The sequence below is a fragment of the Manacus vitellinus genome, unplaced genomic scaffold (genome assembly GCF_001715985.3).
Source record: "Manacus vitellinus isolate BGI_N305 unplaced genomic scaffold, ASM171598v3 scaffold_6_pilon, whole genome shotgun sequence".
NCBI lineage: Eukaryota > Metazoa > Chordata > Aves > Passeriformes > Pipridae > Manacus > Manacus vitellinus.
In genome coordinates, this window is record NW_021940750.1 from 8,945,301 (window position 1) to 8,963,662 (window position 18,362).

The window sequence follows — 18,362 nt, forward strand, 5'->3', positions numbered from 1 at the left end:
TAAAGAAAACTGAAGTTGTTCCTGTGAGAAGATGGTACCTATAAGTCAAGTAGACAACTTGATTAGTAGACACAGACTTGCTTGGTAGAATTTTGGGAACACAATGTAGTATGAAACTTGTCTGGAATGTTGTCCTGGTTTCACCCCTGCTGGCAAATAAAGCACCACACAGCCGGTCACTCACTGCCCCCCACAGTGGGACAGGGGGGAGAATCAGAAGAGTAAAAGTGTCAAAACTCGTGGGTTGAGAAAAAGACAGTTTAATGGGATAGAAATGGAAGAAAATAATTATAATAATGATGAAAGAATAAGAACACAAAACCATGATGCACAATGCAGTTGCTCACCACCCACTAACCAATGCCTGGTCAGTTCCCAAGCACCAGCCCCTGGTCACTTTCCCAACAGTTTATATACTACAGGATATCCCTTTGGTCAGTTGGGGTCAGCTGTCCTGGCTGTGTCCCCTCCCAGTTTCCCATGCCCCCCTAGCCTCCTTGCTGGCACAGTATGAGAAGCCTAAAAGTCCTTTATAAATTCTACTTTTCAAAATCTGAAAACATCAGTGAGTTATCAATATTATTCTCATCCTAAATCCAAACCACAGCACTATACCACTTACTAGGAAGAAAATTATTCTAGCTGAAACCAGAACAACTATTAGTGTATTTCTGAGAACCTAATTATTTTAAAAACAGAACATTTTTAGACTATAACAGAACAAATTATTTACCCATATCAGGTGCCTTACTTCCAACTTCACAGAGCACAGAAATGGAAGTTCCACTTTAAGATAACTGTAAATAGGCTTCTTTACTGTATTAAAGTCATATCTTTTCTATCAGTGTGTTCCAACGTCTTATGATTTCCATGAGAAAGCTGGGAACCATCCCTTCCAACTGGCAGAAAACTACTGCTCCCAGCCCTGCAAAGCTGAAAGGAACAGAGCTCTGAAGTTGTGATGCATCTGCAAGTAAATCTGTCATTACTCCCCCCCTTATTCTGCTAACCAGATCCTTGAAAGCACAAATTTCTCCTCCGCAAATGGAGGCAACCTAAGACAATACAAATGATACATTTATATTAGATTCAAAGGTTCCTTGTGAGTGCAACCAGGCCATAGGGTTGAGATCATTTAGCAACTTGCTGCTGGGAAGACAAGCTACTATCCCTGTGTCTCCCCCTTTTCTTATGCCGGCTCTGACGTTCCTCTGATACTCCAGAAGCCAATTCAATGACATCACAAAAAGTAGGTCCTTTTGGGTTTCCTGCAATGCTGCTTTTTCCAGCACTTTCTGGGAGGGAGGAAGTGGAATGTTACCTGGGTTGTAATTTTCCTGTGATGCTTCTGTTTGCCTCCCTCACAAACACAAGTATCCTATTTTTCCTAACTTTATCCTGTCACATGTATTCCAAGTAGTCAGTCTTCAAGCAGAACCCCATCACTCTCCTCCTGTCCAGCATTTCTTGAGCTTCTCTTACCACAGGACATTTTCCTCCCAGGGGAAGCCTTATGTTACAGCATGCAGCACAGGGCACAGCTGGAAGTCGAGCACTGCAATTAGCTGCTTTTCAGTAACTGGCTGCATCACACCCCAAAAACAAGAGTGTATTTTCTGTGATGTTTATGGCACTTCTTTATTATTAATTGCATTTTTGTCAGTTTAACACAGGGCTCTTCATCCAAGGATATCCAGTAGTTTGTGAGGATAAACTTTATTGTACTTGGCTACATCACATCTCTGCTTCACTGATGAGAAAAGGAAAGCGAGTGGTGGGGGTGCTCACCTGTGGCTGCAAAACAAGGAAGTGAGGAGGAGAAGGAATATGCCTACCGGGAAGGCCAGGATTCCTCATGGAACAGGTTTGGCTCTGGCTCGTGACATCCAGTGGCAGTCCTTATGCCTCTGCTCCTGGAACCATGAAACGGGATGAAAAGTGTTTGGTTCTGCTCAGGGCATAAAAAGTTTCCCTTTCAATAACGAGGTTAAGTAGCAGCTTTCAAGTAGGAAGAAGTGCCCCAGGATCTGCATCTGTAGCACTCTGCTCCTGCTCTAGCAGAGAGCTGAAGACAATGAGTGCCAAGGGCGGAATTTCTCCGCTCTGTCAGCTCCTCCTTCTGCACCCTGATCTTAGAGCTGAGTCTGTACAGCTCGTAAGTTGTGTTAGTATTCTTACAAGGGTTTTGGAAGCATGCAATTTGCTCTCTATTTCCTTCATTCTCACTCCACAGCCGTTGTTTGCTGGCAGACTAAATGCTCTGTGTGTACAGTACCTGAGAGCATGTTTCCCATTGTACCAGCTCTGCAACCAGTTCCCCCTTCACCTCCTCTCTTTGCAAACCTGCAGAAGAGTTGCTAACCTTTCACCCCGAGGTGATTTACTGGAACAATAACGACGATTAGCCAACAGTTACACCTGGCAGAGAGCTATGGCAGAGTGCTCCATACATGTCAGCTTAAAGGAGGGGATATAGCAGAAACCGAAGTGAGCTAATCAGGCCTTAAGTTAGAGTCAGCACCAAGAGGAAAACGCAAGGGTTAACAGGCTAGGGACCTGGGTTAGAAACAAGGCCAAACTATATACTGTAGTGAAATACTAGCTAATGGCAACTCTGTACGTCTGGGTTAGTCTCAAGAATTTCAAAAGACATTCACTACTATTGATTTGCTGGGCCGAGGACCATTAAGGGAGTGATGAAGGAGCAAAGATTGTATGGCAAAACCTGTTTTTCAAGATTTTCAAGGGGTAATGAATGATACTTTTGTGTTGTGTGATGGCTTTTTCCTGTAACCAGGGATGAATGTGGTCTTTCCCTGTTCTTTCCTTTTCCACTCTAGAAATCCCTTGGGCATTTAGCAGTGGCAGATTGAACTGGAAATATCCAGATCAATATGCTTAGAGCAGATGTTTTGGCTCAGACCAAGAATTTCTCCGTATGTGTGTATGTAGGTGTGATGCATTGCTGGAGACCCTGAGATCTGGTTCAGCAGGATCCTACATGCTGGATTTGTTTTACCCAACAGCCTGGTGTCCTAAGGCAATTGATTTCTCCTTGACTACCAGAGGCCCATGGATAGTACTTTGTGGTTCATAGAGGTAAGGTGCTGTACAACACTCTTTTAAAGGAGGTGAGCACCCATTAGTATAGCTGAAGTTAATAAAAAGTCTGAAAAGACTCCCACTGTAGAGCTTCAAAACAGACTTACCCTAAACTGTTGTTAACATTTGGGCCAGATTTTAGTTGGGGGCAGGGTGGCAGTAGTGCTGGTACTGCAATGACAGGAAGCAGATGTAAGGAAAAGGTATACAGGGAAAAAAAGAAACTGGATGAAATCTTTGCTTTTCACGTCTACGGCTAAAAGAATTATTCCTTAAACTCAGTGAATGGGACTGTGGATCTAGGCCCCACTTACTTACCACCGTGACTTCTGTTTGGGATATTCCAAGTGCCTCAGGCTACCAGGAGTCCAGGCCAGCAGCATTCCAGCTACCAGACAGAGAGCTCTCTCTCCAAAACAGACTGTGATAAGGTCATGGCCTCTCTAGACAGCCTAGCCCTTTCATGCCTCTGGCCAAAGCTGGAATTTACCAGAGCTGGAGATCTGGTAAACACCCCATCTAGTTCTTCAATCTGAAGTGTTGGTATTGGTTGCACTTGGCTTTGTTCCTTCTATGTCTTTTTTCCAGTAAAGATTCAGATCACACTGGCTATTTAACAAAAAGTACAAGCAAGTAGCTGTTTCTTACAAATATGGTCATTGCCGTGCTCTCTGCATCACTGCCAGTTCCTGTGAATGCCTAACTGAAAAGTGGCATGCTCAAAAATACAAGTTTTCTTACATGTTTAAAAAGTTTTTTTGTTCTTTTCCTTCAAAAAAAGCCTGTTTCTAGCACTGTGCACGAACCACTGCTGATCATGTAGACTGCTTTTCCAGGTTTGCCCCAAATGCTTGCTGCAAGCTTTCCGCCCACACCTGCCCTCCATTTGTTTGTTTTCTTTATCTTTCCCCAGTTCTGGCACATGGATGGTCTCAAATCCACATCTGCTCATTGTACGCACTCTCTTGAATTTTTTTTAGTCCAGTAGCTCGTATCTCTTATTATCCATGAGCACCAGAGTTATCGTACTATGCTCTATTTCCCAGAGAGAAGGGATCATAGTATATTTTGAGACCCCAAATCTCTCTGCAAACAACTCACCACCTGTGAGTGAATTTACTTAACTCTGCTAAGGCCTCACAAACCTTGGAATTTGTGTTGGCCACTTTCCTACCCTCCTACTGGCTGTGCTACCCGAACAACAGTGACAGCTGTATGTGCAGAAGGAGTGCGGTGACAGTGGGTTATGCTTGTGCTTACGGTGAGGTTGTGGTGTGACATAACAGCCAGTGCTGCCTTGGACTGGGGTCTAGAGTTGCTCATGCGCCTTCTCACCGCCACAGTGCGGTTCAGTAGCAGCGGGGTTTGTGCGATGCATCAGCGGTGGGAGCTCAGGGCAACGGGGCTGCCGTGCGATCCCAGGGGGGAGTTTCATCACACATTATGGGACACATCATGTGAAGCAAAGGAGGCCGAGCAGCCCCGTCCCGCCCGCGGTTGGCTGTCCCCCGCCAGATGGTGCTGTGGCACCGCCTCAAGGAAACAGTTTTTCTAGAAGAAACCGCACAATCATCTTAAAATCGCGCTGGTGACCCCAGCCGTTGCCTTTGTGGAAACCCGCCCCCAGACACACACACCCACCACCCACCCACACAAAGAACCCATAACAACATCCTTGACTTGAGCATTGGAAACTTTGTCCCTCCCCCTCCCCTCCCCCCGTGTGGTTTTCAGCACATTCACTTGCCAGCAGAGCAGAAAGAAAAGGTGGGGGAGCAGCAGCGGGGGGGCTCAAAAATCAACCGAGGTGAGCCGTGTGCAGCTCTCTCCAAGGACCTGCTGGAAGCCCATGTCTGTGTGTACAGATAATCTGGGTCCCATCCCTCTGACTTCCTGGCACTGCCTCGAGCCCTTTGTCATGAGGGCCACCCTGAGGATTGACCTGAAAGGCTGCAGACCTGTTTCTCAAGCCCAGCTGTGGCCCTGGAGTAGCTCTCCAGAGCCCCACAACAGCTTCTGAGAGACACAGTGTCACAGCCTCACCAAGGGCCCGAGCTACCCACCTTTGTGACCTCTGGCAGGGCGAGGGTGGGAGATGGAGAGGTTGAATTAAGCTCCAGGTATTAAATTGCAATAGTAAAAACCCCAAACCAACCACCCAGGAAACCTACACAGGCTAATCTTGAGAGGAGTGGTTAAAAAGCCTTAGAAGTAGCGAGAGCTTACAAATGCTTTTCTTCTGCACTAGACTGAGAAACAAAACTGTCTGCTGAGGAACCAGCCACTCCCACCCCCGTTCCCTTCTTCTCCCCACACACGTGTACCCACAGGAGCTGCCCAGAACTGGGCTACACCCTTCTGCCATGGCCCTGTGTCTAGACACCATTAGGTATATATTGAATGTTGCCAGTTCTCCAAAGGAATCTGGTAACAAAGAGGCTCCAGGAAATAACTTTTGGCTTGATCTGGAGAAAATTTGTTATCTAGGTGTGACTTCTGAGAGGACTGCTTTTCTGCTATGTTTTACCACCCAGTACCCCGAAGCAGCCTATAACAGGGCTATTACTCCTGGAGGCTGTCCTGTGGGCTGGCTGGGGGCTCTTTCCCTGGGCGTGCCTTTCCCTGGTCCACTCCAGAGACCTCTGGCCTTTACCAAGCCAAGTCCTCAAAGCAGCCTCTCCACATGCCAATCCTCTGCCAATGTCAGGGCTCCACAGAGGCTCCCCTAAGATAGCATCTACTACCCCTGCAGAAGGCCAAGTCATCCTCATCATAGGTCTTTTTACAGCAAGGGGACTCAGCTGGCTTTCCTAGTTCACCCCTGCTACCTGGAAATAGAATCAGAGTCTGTGAAGTGTGAAGTTTCAAGAACCAATTCCTCTGCTTGAGAGCTTGAGGCCAGAACAGCCAGACTCCAAACTCGTGGAAGAGTAAACCAGCTTCCAGACTGTCTGGATCCCTGCACCTCCAGCATGGCAACAAAGTGGTTACCTGCTTAATTATCTCATGGTTCAGAGAAGAAGGCAAAGCCCTGGTCTTGGATTTTCCTGATCCCACTTTTCTCCCCAGAAGTCCAGTGTGTGCTGTCTTGCCCTTTCTGGTACCTGCTGGACTGAAAAGCAGGGAAGACAGAAATGTTAATGAGCTTCCAATTGGCCCAAATTGCCACGAGCATTACTTCCCCAGGATCTGGAAAACCTTGGGCAAACAGTAGTTTTCAACAGTCTCCATTTCATCTGGGTTAACAGACTTTGTTGCTTCCTCCTCAGCTTAACACTGATGGCCATCCACTCTGGGCTCTGTTTTCAGGAACAGCACTCTTGCTCTTCCTACAGTGCATTGCCAATGCACCTCCAGCTTCCATGTGTCATTGTCCAACATGCACACAATATCACGGGCTGGCTAACAGCCACCTCTCAGGCTCCAGGGGCGAGGGCGCCTGAGCCTCAGACCACTCAGAAGAGTTCCCATTCACATCCTCTCCTCTCTATCCAGCATTCACTTGTTTTCCTTTTTACTCCAAGAAGCAGCTTCAGGTCATTTTCAGCTCTGAGTTCTGCAAGAATAAGTACCACAATCAAAAGGCAGTATTGGGAATGTTATTCCAGGGTATTCAAACAAACACTTTTCACCATTTCATTTACTGAGAAAACACTCCACTGTGGAAAGCTTTTCTGGTCTTCAGTATCTTTGGGACTTTTTGTGTCCTTTTAGGATGAGACCGTCACTGGGGGCTTGCCCCACTTCTCCTTTGCAACCGAGGTAGATGTAAAGAGGACAGGGGAAGTGTTCCCTTACAGCAGGGTGGGAGGGAGCAGCCTGCACTTCAAAGCTCCTGAGGCTGTCTGCGTGCAGGAAGGGCTGCTCGGGTGACGCTGGGGCGTGAGGCAAGCCCGCCACAAGGAAACAGCGAGGCCGATGGGATGTGAAAGCTGCGACTGTGTCAAAGGGAGAACGGAAATGTTGTAGGGGCAGACCTATTTTTAGCCACCTCTTGCAGAACTTTGCTAGAGCTTGCTGGAGTCAGTGGCTACTTCCCCTTTCCTTGATGTAAGCAGTGCTAGTGAGGTTCAGGTCTGTTTTTATTTAACCATTCACATAACAGTATTGACTGAAAGGTCCCTCCAGCCCCTTGGACTCTAAAACACCCATGGTCAGAGAGTCATAGATAAGGAGAAGAGAAAGCATCTGACACTTCCCTGTCTCCATTTCAGGACTGTGAGAGGTGGAAACCAATGCTGAGGCTGGGGAACGTGACTCTTAGTCACATCAGTGGGGGATTTTGCAATGTGGTGGGTGCAGGGAGCAGGGCAGGCAGCGTGCAAGGAAAATTAAAGGGCTTTGCAAGGGCCTTTTGTTGGGGTTCTCCAGCTGCAAGGCCAGGGTATCATTGCCCTCCAACCCTCACCTTCCTGCTCCACTTCAACATGTTCAGGTGCTCAAGGTGTGTGGGAGGTGGCAGGGTTTAACACACTTCAGATTACCATAGGTCATTGTGGAGAGCAGTAGGCTGCCAAGAGTGTCCTCTGCCTGGTTCCTTTTAACATTTGTCTGTACTAAATGACTCCTATGCCTGCTGTAGGGAAATGCTCAGGGGAGAGGCCATTCCTAAGCCAGATGAGAGAGAAGATGAGAAGCAGCCATGTGAAAGAAGTGACAGCTGTGATGTGACTTTTCTATACAGGCTGTAACCACCAAGACAAGTTACAGACTGGCTCCAGTTGCCCGGAGTTTGGATTAGTTTGACTTGCAATATTCAGTTCAGGAACAGATTGAGAAGAACAGGATCCAGGCCTAGGTACCCAGAGCTTGCTGCTGGTCTCAGCAGACCTGCTCCCCCCACCTTGTTGTCAGAGAGGAGTGAGATTTCTGTAGGGATGGGAGAAAAGCACATTCTGAGCCAAAATAGATACAGGTTTGTAGCATTTCCAGAGCAAACTCTCTCAAAGCCTGGCAGTAGTGAGGAGTAGCAATGGGACAAGCAGAAAATCATGCTCACTCTGAGGCTATAGAGCTTGATGTGCCTAAGGGGAAACAAACCCTGTCCCATACTTGAGACTCCCTGCTATAACTCTTTCAATACCACACATTTAACACCACTGCCAGAAACTTAGAGCTCTTCAGGGCCCCTCAAGTATTTCTGCAAGACTCTGCTTTGTATCTCATTTCATACTGTCCTTCATCCCTGTGGTAGATGCATCCATTATCTATATAGACCATTTTAAGATGGATGGATTAAGGCACGATATACAATTCTTGAATGAGAGATGTGGATGGAGAAGTGCTTTGTACTATAGCAGTTTCATTTAGAAATCAGAAATCCTTTATAATTAGGTAGTGAGAGGAGCAGGTCATAGCCAGTGCCATTGCTGTCCAAGGGAATGTGCTGTCCAAGGTCACTTTGGCCTCTAGATGGCAGCCCTATTGCTCACACCCCAACATGCTGAGACAGACAGAAACACCTTCCTTTCCAAAATGGGGCATAAAGACAGGCCTCACACTGAGTACTTCCGACCTAAACCTACAGGCAGTCAAGACTGCATTGCAAACAAACTAGATTTTTTTTTCCTCTCTCTTCTTGTTTGTAATGAGGACTATGAATTTGCCTACCTCTGGTTGCCAGACTTGGCTGCAACAGACCAGGAATTGTTAACCTGGGAATTGACCCTGACATTTCTGAAGTTGCATGAAAATCAAAGCAGAGTGACAGCAGCTCCATTAGGCCTCACGCTTGCACACACTTGGTTTGTGCTTTGCCTGATGCACTGGCAGCTCTCCTGTGGGGAGAGCCAGTGTCTCCTCAGTATACTGTACCTGACCTTTGGGGATTTAGGGCTGTGAGTCTAATAAGAACCTAAACCCCACTTTGCCAAAGCTATCTGTACAATAAATTGCTTTATTGTTTCAATGAAAAACTACAGTCAAGCATTTAATGGCTCCCAGCCACAGCCGCTCTATGTGATTCCCTTTCCATTTTAAGGTTTGACTGTTTCTTTTCTTTTTTAAGCATGGGGCCAAAAGGAGGAGTTAATGTCACTAATGTCGACAGATCTATCTTCATGCTCTATTTTAGATGAGATAAAACAAGCCTTTTTAAGGAGAAGGGTCATAAATGTTTCCTTATTGGAGGTGTTGGCAGTGGGAATCACGTGAATCTGTCAAAGCTGGGTATTAGCAGACAGTGTTAATAAACCGTCTTTCTAATTGACTTAAAAGTTACTTAGTTAACTTACTTGGAAATACCCCATTTTTATATTTCCTGAGAATCCATAATCATCACTTCTTGCATCCTCTCAAAACCCTGAGAGCTAAGTGCTGTAGTCTAAGAGGGGATTGAGACTGTCAACCAGACTTGAAAGGTGTTCAGTACCTAGAGATGGGTATACATGCCCAACTTGCATGGAAGTCAAAATGCAGCAGAAGCAATGCATTTTGAAATGCAATCAGACACTCTGACAGCATCTTTAAGTGCCTTGATACCTGCAACACTCCTCCTCAGACAATTTATGGGAAGTGTGTGGCAAAACCTTGCGTGAACAAAGTGTGCAAACAAGGCAGATGACACCCAGAGGGTACATAAATGTGACATTTTTTAATTGACAGTTTTGGAAGGTGATAATAAGATAGGAAGAATGTCCTCTTGGTGTGTAATTCTGTTGAGCCGGTGCCTGTTATGAGTGACAAGCCTGGAAGTGGAGCAGGGCTCAGGCAGTTGTTCTCCACAGCCAACAAAACTGGGGGCTCAGAAATGCACTTCTCATGTTACAGGCAGTTCTCAGATCACAGGCTTGTCAGAGGTGGGATATACTCTTCCCAGTGCCAGGAAGAAGCAGAAAGGAGAATAAATATATACGAAGAAGAGGAAGCAACTTTTAAGCTAGTTTTTCATTTGGTTGTTGGAGGGTTCTTCTGCTTTAATAAAGCAGAAGAAAACTTGCAAGAATCCTACTACTCCTTGTGGAAATCCCTTTAGTGAATACTGGATCAGGTCCAAGAAAAGCAGGTTATTAACGTCTATTCATCCATAACTGTTCCCTTCTGCATGAGATTTTGTTAGATATTGCCAGTAGATTTAATGTGAACCTCATCAGCAGTGGACCTGGATAAGACACTGGGATCATCTGCCTCTTAACTCTGAGCCAGTCTTCCCAGAACAGTGGTGTTAAAGGAAGATGCCTTGACTACATGGCAGGTAGATGTAATCTTGACCAGAGCATCCCAGCAGGATCTCTTATGGTAAGACCCAGGTGAGAGGTGTGTGACTTCTCTCTGTTTTGCACTGAACTGCTCTACCAGGTCAGTGATTTTAGCACATCACAACCAGAACAGCTCAATAAAATGGCTTCTGTGTGAACAGCTCAATAAAAATATCTGTTTGGTTGTGGTAAAAAAAAAAAAAAGCAAACTAAAATCCCTTTGGAATAGGCAGAAAATGGACCAGAAAATAGCCTTGTACAGCCAGGACCAGAATAAGGCCAGGCACCTGGAAACAATCTCTCCCCCCATCTGGGAGACTGGGGATGAGAGGAAAAAGGCTGCAGTCCTGGCTCTGCCAAAAACTGAGTGCTCTTTTAATGCGCCATTGCAACAAAAGAGGTCAATGAGAAAACTCGGCTCTTGTTTCAATGCCTAGGGACAGGGGAATGCTTTTGGGGAGTCTTGCACTTGCATCACCCTAATTTTGTGCTGTCCTCAGTAAACCTGTTTGACTTTGCAGAGCCAAGAGGTTTGAGCCAGGAGTACTTGTGCTGCCACTAAGGACATAACTTCTACATGGATCAGGCTCTTCTTTACTATTTGGAGAGCAAGTCTGTATATGGAAGAGGTGGTGTGAACATTCAGTGACTTTGGGCTTGAAACTAAGACTGAACCCTGAGTTACCTATATAAATATCTATCAGCACTTGGGAATTCACATTGAAGGTTATACCTAAAATATGTCAACCCATATTAAAAGGCTGGAAATATACTTTGTGATAATTTGATAGCCTTCCTTTCTTTCCTTGTCCTTCCTCTCTACTCTACAACTATGACTGGGATATCATAGGGCATGTGGGTTCAGCCTAGACTGAATACACTTCTGGGGATGTGGTTTTGGGTCTTAAGCCGCAGGGTGGCTATGACTTCTCCTGGTGAGGTGGGACTAACCCTCACACATCCCACCAGCTGTCTGTCCTCCTGCGACACTGCTGTACAGGGTGCAGAGTGGGAGCATGTCATGTGTGCACAAGGCAAGGAAGCTCGTGGTGTACCTCCAAAAAGGGAACAGGAGCAGCACCCTCCACCCTCTTGGGCTATAAACAAAACCACTTCTCAGGTCCCAGGAAGCTGAAAGCTGCTCCAGATCCACCTTTATGTGACAAGAAAACACACCCGATGCTTCTGCCTACAGGTTCCTCGCCGCAGCCTGAGCCAGCCCTCCATGATGATGTGTGGCCCTTGAGTGGTGTGACACTGTGCCCCCTGGGAGCGGGGCTGTCCAGGCTGGTGCAGGAGTAGGCTTCCTCAGCTTCTGTTTCTGCTGGGTGCTGCCTCTATGTAACAGCCTCCAGACATCTGGAAATTCAGTATGGCCCTGTACCTTCCACGACAAAGATTTTGTTAAACAGTTTTATATTTCGAAATGGTACACAGCTCTGTTGCAAGCTCCGCAGTACCTGCCTCAAGCAGCTCATCTGAGCTGTTCTTCCCATGCTAATCTCTGTGATCTGTGGCATGTATACAGCACTGATGAGAACAGGACCTCCCCTTTGCTGCACCATATTTGCCAGAACGGGCATAACTCAAGATAACCGGATTTGAAACAATCAGAGCAGGAAGCAGCAATAACTGGCCTGGAGGGAAGGCAGGGAGTTACCCATAGACAATTTTTTAGGGGGGTGCCCAATTTGTGGTATCTGAGCTCTTTCCACACTCTTTTAGCCTCACTTACAAAGGCAGGATGTAAAGCTTGCAAGATCATCCTTCATCTCCCTGGCTTGAGTGCTTGAGTTTAGATCTGTACTCTCTTCGTTTTAGCTGTAGAGTTTTGCATGTGGTGATGTGTCTGCATGACAAAGACCTCTAGAGCTGCATCTGGTTCAGACACTGTGTTGTTGCTGAGGATGGACCAGGCGATGGATATTCATATTCTTTTTTTTCTGGAGTACATGGACCTGAAGGCTGGTGCTGGTGCAGCTGATGTTTCCCATGGCTTATACCCCACAGTCTGTACAGGCAGCTCTCCTAGTCAGGACCTACATATCATGAGGGTCAGGGCAGGCCAAGGCAGGCCTGCAAGCGCCTTTGCTGATGAGCTGACAGCTTAGTCACCAGGGCTCTCCACAGAACCCTGTAAACACCACCCACATTCCCTGCATGAGTCTTTGCCATCAAGTTCCACCAGAGCCCTGTCCTCCTGCTCCCCATGCCAAGGGTCACGAGCTGGGACCAGCAGCCAGGTGCCAAATGCAGGCAGTAGCTCAGTGCAGCCGGTCTGCTAGAGGTCGTCACACGCCTCCTTAAGCAAACAGGGATCCACGCCAGTTGATAAATCATTTACGAGAAGTCAGAAGCAAAGAACTAGATTAACCAGGTCACTGGGTGTCCTGGGGGAATGACGTGTCAGTGGAGCTGAAACAGCAGATCCCACAGTTGCAATCTGTTGCCTTCTTCTGTCCTGACAGCAATTCATGGAAATCCCTGGAACTAGACACCAGAGATGGAAAAACCCATTAGCTCATCCCAGTCGGCTCACTAGTTAAAGCAGTCACTCCCATTGTACATTTTCTGGCAAAGTTAAAAATGTCTCTAGAGGGGATTTCCACCAGGTTTCTTCTCAAGAGGAAACTATTCCACCTAGCAGGAAGGCTGCCCTGTGGTGGTATTTTTGGTTCTGGAGTTACTTCTGGTTTATAAAAAGGATTCAGCTGCAGGAACTGGGGCAGTGATGCTTTTCTGCCTGAACAGACATATGCCACATGGGGCACGTCTCCCAGTGGAAACTCCGTCGGTACACATCTGTTTACACACAGCCGCCGAGGTATGCTCATGTGTGTGTACATACACCCATGTCCTTCTCTCTTCTTCCCAAGGGGGGAATGACCTTGTGCCTTCCTCACAGCCAGTGTGTTGTAGTGTGGTATCACACCTAGCTCACACTTGTGTAACTCCACTGACATCAAGGTACAGCATGTTGCTCTTGGGAGGGAAGACACGCATGAAAGACATGAGGCAATAGCTGATGGTGGTGCCCTAGCACCCACTTCTCCTTGTAAGCAGAGAGAAGTTGCTTCTCCTCAGCTGTGTCAGGAGAGGAACAGCCCCTCCCCCACTGCTGAGGGCTCTGAGGCTCGGCACATTAAGGGCTGAAAGCACTCAGAGCCCACATGAATACTAGAGATGGTGCAATGCAGAGCTGCGTTGCTAAGGTTGTCAGCAGAGGCCATAGAGATTTTGGCAGCTAAGCTTTTCAGCACCTGGGAAGCACTGTGGGACAGTGGGGAAATAAATTAGCTGTGTGACGGCATTTAAAACCTTATCATTAGTTTCAGAGCTAATTCTGCATTTAGATGAATGGGCGTAGCTCACATTGCTGAACTGGAACCTGCAAGAGATAGTGAGGATTGCTCGCTGTTCCCATTTAGAAAATTTTTGGCCAGCAAAACTGTAACTTGCAGTCTTGGTGGCTTAGGTCTGGGAGCCCCTGCTGTGGCTGGGGTAGGCACAGCAGCAATGCCAGCAGCAAACAAGTGCAGTGCTGTCCAGGGCTCTGCTTACTTGTGCCACAGGGTGTTGGCTGCATGCCGCTTAGGAGAAGAAGGTGAGGTATTGCCTGGGTGTTTGCGCTGAATTTGTTACTCCTCAACTAGGCATTTTATTTGTCTCTCACAGCTGGCACAGCTGCCTTCCCTACTGGGGACTCCTGAAATCTAGGCACTGTGTTTTTCACTGTTCTAAGGGCTGGACTTTCCTCTCCCAGCCAGCGGTGCTGAGGCTGCCCTCCTGAGCATCCTGTGCACTCAGTGTTACTGCAGGACAACTGACGTGCTGACCGTACCTAGTTTTAGCCTTGGCTTTCTTCTCTCCAGGGTTCTTCCTTTGCTCTGTTTAGCATGAAACATACCGAAGCGTGAACAAGGGCTATAAAAGAATTACATGAACTGTGGAAAAAGATCTAACCAAGGAGGCACAGGTCAAACTCTGGGTCTTGACCGGGTCCCTGCAGTTGCTGTGAGGTACTAGCCAGCTGACCTACTGAGCCCTTTGCCCCTTGCACTGTGGAAGGATAAGAGCAGGTAGAGCCCAGTAATATTTTAACTAAGAGATTAACTCTCTGCCAGTTCAACAACAGTGGGTCTTCTGTTTCTGTGGACAAAGGTGCTGACTTGAGGCTCCTCTACATGCCAGCCTATGCTCTCCTGCCACTGGTCAGAGCACTGGCTCCCTGATTTCGGAGGAAAACTCACATTTAACCCTCAGTCAGGAAAAGAAGGAAACCTCAACTCCAGAGCCAACAGCCCAGAAGGGTGTTGTCCTGACTCTCTACAACCCATGTCTCTGGCACAGTCTGGGTGGCACTTAGTTCCTAAAGGAGGGTCAGAGGAAGGAGAACAATCCATCTTCCTTCTAGATGCTCAAGATTCACCCATTTCTCTACAACTGTAAAGTCCCAATGCACCCCAAAACCACACACCATGGTAGGAAGAGATTTAGGGAGGCCTCTGAACAATCCTGGTATTCAAATGCATTCCCTTCCCCCTCCCAAGTACTTTTGAGACCCTTAATTTCTCATACCTTGAAATTAGTGGGCGTTTTGGCATTGCTCTCAGCAGATGCAGTACCACACCCTGTGAGGCAGGTCCAAAGCCCACAGAAATCAAGATGGATCTTCCTGCAAACTTTGTCATGGCAATGGAAACAAATTTTGCACGTGGCAAAAAGAAACACTAGAGTCATTGGAACGGCCTGTTACGAAGATTATATTCCAAAGATGAAAATATGATGTGTTTTATTTAAAAATGAAAGTTAAGGTTCGTGCAGGGAAAGCTGACCTCCCCTTCCGTAGTGTGACGCTGGGTGCAGCAGCATCCTGCAGGGTCTGAGCCCCAGTCAGCCAAAGGAGCCGGTCTCAGAAAGCGGAACTGACTAATCTGAGTCGTCTGGGATGAGCTAGGCATGAGTGAGATCATTCCCCATGTAAACAGTGTGAAAAGTAAATGAAGATGATAAGGAGCGGGTTTTTTTATTGTTGTTGTTTTTCTTGATTCTGTGTGGGAGTGAATAACAACATAGGTGAGGATTTTAAATAGCAAAGCAGAATCAAACAATGGCAACATGTGACCCTGGATGTTCAGTCGTGATGTGACACTGAAGGTTCTGTTCTGGGTTTTTTTGTGCGCTTGTACAGAACCACATTTAGAAGGCTTAGTTTCCTGTAAGTGCTCAGCACTTAAAAACAACTAGCCCCACTGGAGAACTGAGACCATGATATTTATCTTCTGACCATGTGCTTTTAGAGCCATTTCCACTTGAGAGGCAACCATTTTCCTTCCACCTCCTCACAGAGCCATCTTTCCTACCTCAGACATTTTCACCAGGACTGTATAGGGCAGAAATTAACCCAAACCCCAGCAGTGAAGTTGGGGAGATCCTGCCCAGCATGCAGATTGTTTGCAGATCCTTGCAGTATGGTGGAATCAACCAACACCCTGGTAAACAGTGCGTGTGTGTGATGTGGTTGAGGAGTACATGGTCGCTGATTTTCAACTGCCTACCTCTGTTCTTTGCGTGGCCTTGCGTTAGTTTCAGGCACAATAACATCATGATATCATAATGATATATTGCGCTCTGATGACACTATCACATGGAGTAAGCCACAGCAATCTGATCTCATTCTGCAAACGTGGAGATGAGTGTTACTGCTTCACAGGACAAGTGGGTGGCAGGTAGATGGAGTTGGCACTACCTATATTGTCAGCCCTGGGTGGGAACGTGACCTGCTAGGTTAAATTAGGTGGCTGGGAGCTTAACACCTCAGCTCTAAATCAGCCTCAGTGGTTGCGGGTGAGTCACCAAACCTATGTGCATTCACTTCTTCCATCTGTGAAATTGTGACAATAATACTTCCTCACCTGATGGGGGAGGGAAGGGAGCGTGTGTACAAGAATGAATAAATGTTTACAAAGCACCTTGTGAGCAGTGTACAAGCTCTGGCTGTGCTGAGGAGGAACCCGTGCTGTTTCCTCTGCTCCGAGTTGCACCATACTGTGAGCACATTGTGAGGTGTAAACACTCCCCTCAGAGTCAACAGTTTCAAATGAGAGCAAATTAGATAATTTCTCAGGAGAGAAACAGAGTGAAGACTTCATGTGTTACCAGCAATTTCAATAAATTCCATTCAAGAAAAAGCAAAGTAACTTTTAAAAGGAAAATAATGAAGTAGAAAAACAAATGAGCTGTGACAGGTATTTTTTTTTAATGGTACTGTGATCTTAGATTTCACTTCCCAAATAGTAAACAGAACAGAGAAGTGAATCCCCTAGAAATAAAAGTGAAGTTAATAACGGAATGCCTTTAGCTCTTACCACATCCTGTATATGCTGATCGCTCTATTTGTAGCTGGCAGGAGCCCTTCTAGACTTTTCTTTACCATGTTAATGCTTTGCTGAGTCAAACCATGTTGTAGAAACAGTTGGGAAAAGGCCCTCCTGCATCTCCCCTCTGGCACTGCAGTGCCCTGAGCGCTGTCCTGCACTGGCGCTTGCCTTCCTTCCCACGCGCCCTGGTGCCTGTAGCCACATTGCTGCTCTTCTGCCCTCCCACTGGTACAGACCCACACTCCCCACGGCTGGCAAAAAACACTCAGTGAGCACTTGCAGTGAATGAGCACTCACACAGCCCTACCCACCCTTTTTCTTCTGCAGTTTCAGGTGCTCACATGCAGATGCATGATGGCCACTCAGTAACTTGTTCATATGTTCACTAGCACTTATTCTCATGCACGTACACGAGTCCTTAACCCAGCACAGACACACACACATGCAAATATGCACACTCTTCTTAGTCTAATACATGCACTCTCACCAGTGCATACATACACCGAAACACTTATTTCTTACAGAGAGCATCTGCAGAGGGATCTGGACAGGCTGGATTGATAGGCCAAGGCCAGTGGTATGAGGCTCAATAAGGTGAAGTGCTGGGTCCTGCACTTTGGTCAAACAACCCCATGCAGCACTACAGGCTTGGGAAAGAGTCGCTTTAAAGCTGCCCAGCAGAAAAGAATGTGGGGGTGCTGATCAACAGTGGCTGAACATGATCCAGCAGTGTGCTCAGGTGGCCAAGAAGGCCAGTGACATCCTGGCCTGTATCAGCAATAGTGTCGCCAGCCAGACCAGGGCAGTGATTGTTCCCCTGTGCTCGGCACTGGTCTGGCTGCACCTCGAGTTCTGTGTCCAGTTCTGGGCCCCTCACTGCAAGAAGGGCGTTGAGGTGATGGAGCAGATCCGGGGAAGGGCAACAGAGCTGGTGAAGGGTCTAGAGAGTAAGTCAGATGAGGAGTGGCTGAGGAAGCTGGCAGTGTTTAGCCTGGAGAAAAGAAAGTTCAGGGGAGACATTACTTCTCTCTACAACTACCTGAAAGGAGGTTGTAGCAAAGTGGGGGTCAGCCACTTCTTCCAGGCAACTAGTGACAGGAGGAGAGGAAACGGCCTCAAGCTCAAGGGGAGTTTCAGGCTGAACATCAGGAAGAATTTCTTCACTGAAAGGGTTGTAAAGCATTGGAACAGGCTGCTCAGGGAGGTGCTGCAGTCAGCATCCCTGGAAGCATTCAATAAATGACTGGATCTGGCACTTAATGCTGTGATTTAGTTGACATGGTGGTGTTTGCTCAAAGGTCAGACTCAATAATCTTGAAGATCTTTTCCAACCTTAATGATTCTGTGATTCTGTGAAAAGTATGCACTTCACAAATGCAAGCTTGTCATAACAGTAAACAGCTCATCTAGGAGGCAGATCTAATCCCCTCTATAGCACTGTCATTACAACAGCCCTTCTTCCTGGGATGAGTTTCATGGCTAAGGGTTCAACTGCTTCAGGAAATATGGTGTAGACTGGCATATTAATTCACCAGCACAGATATTTTTGTTGGCCTGATTTAGGCTGGACACTTATCTTTTGGTGCATTACTGGATTTTGCTGCTGCTGCTGCTTTTCATTCTTATACTGTTGGAGGTGACCATAGGACCCTCCCTTCATCAGCAGACTTGCTCTTTTGAACAG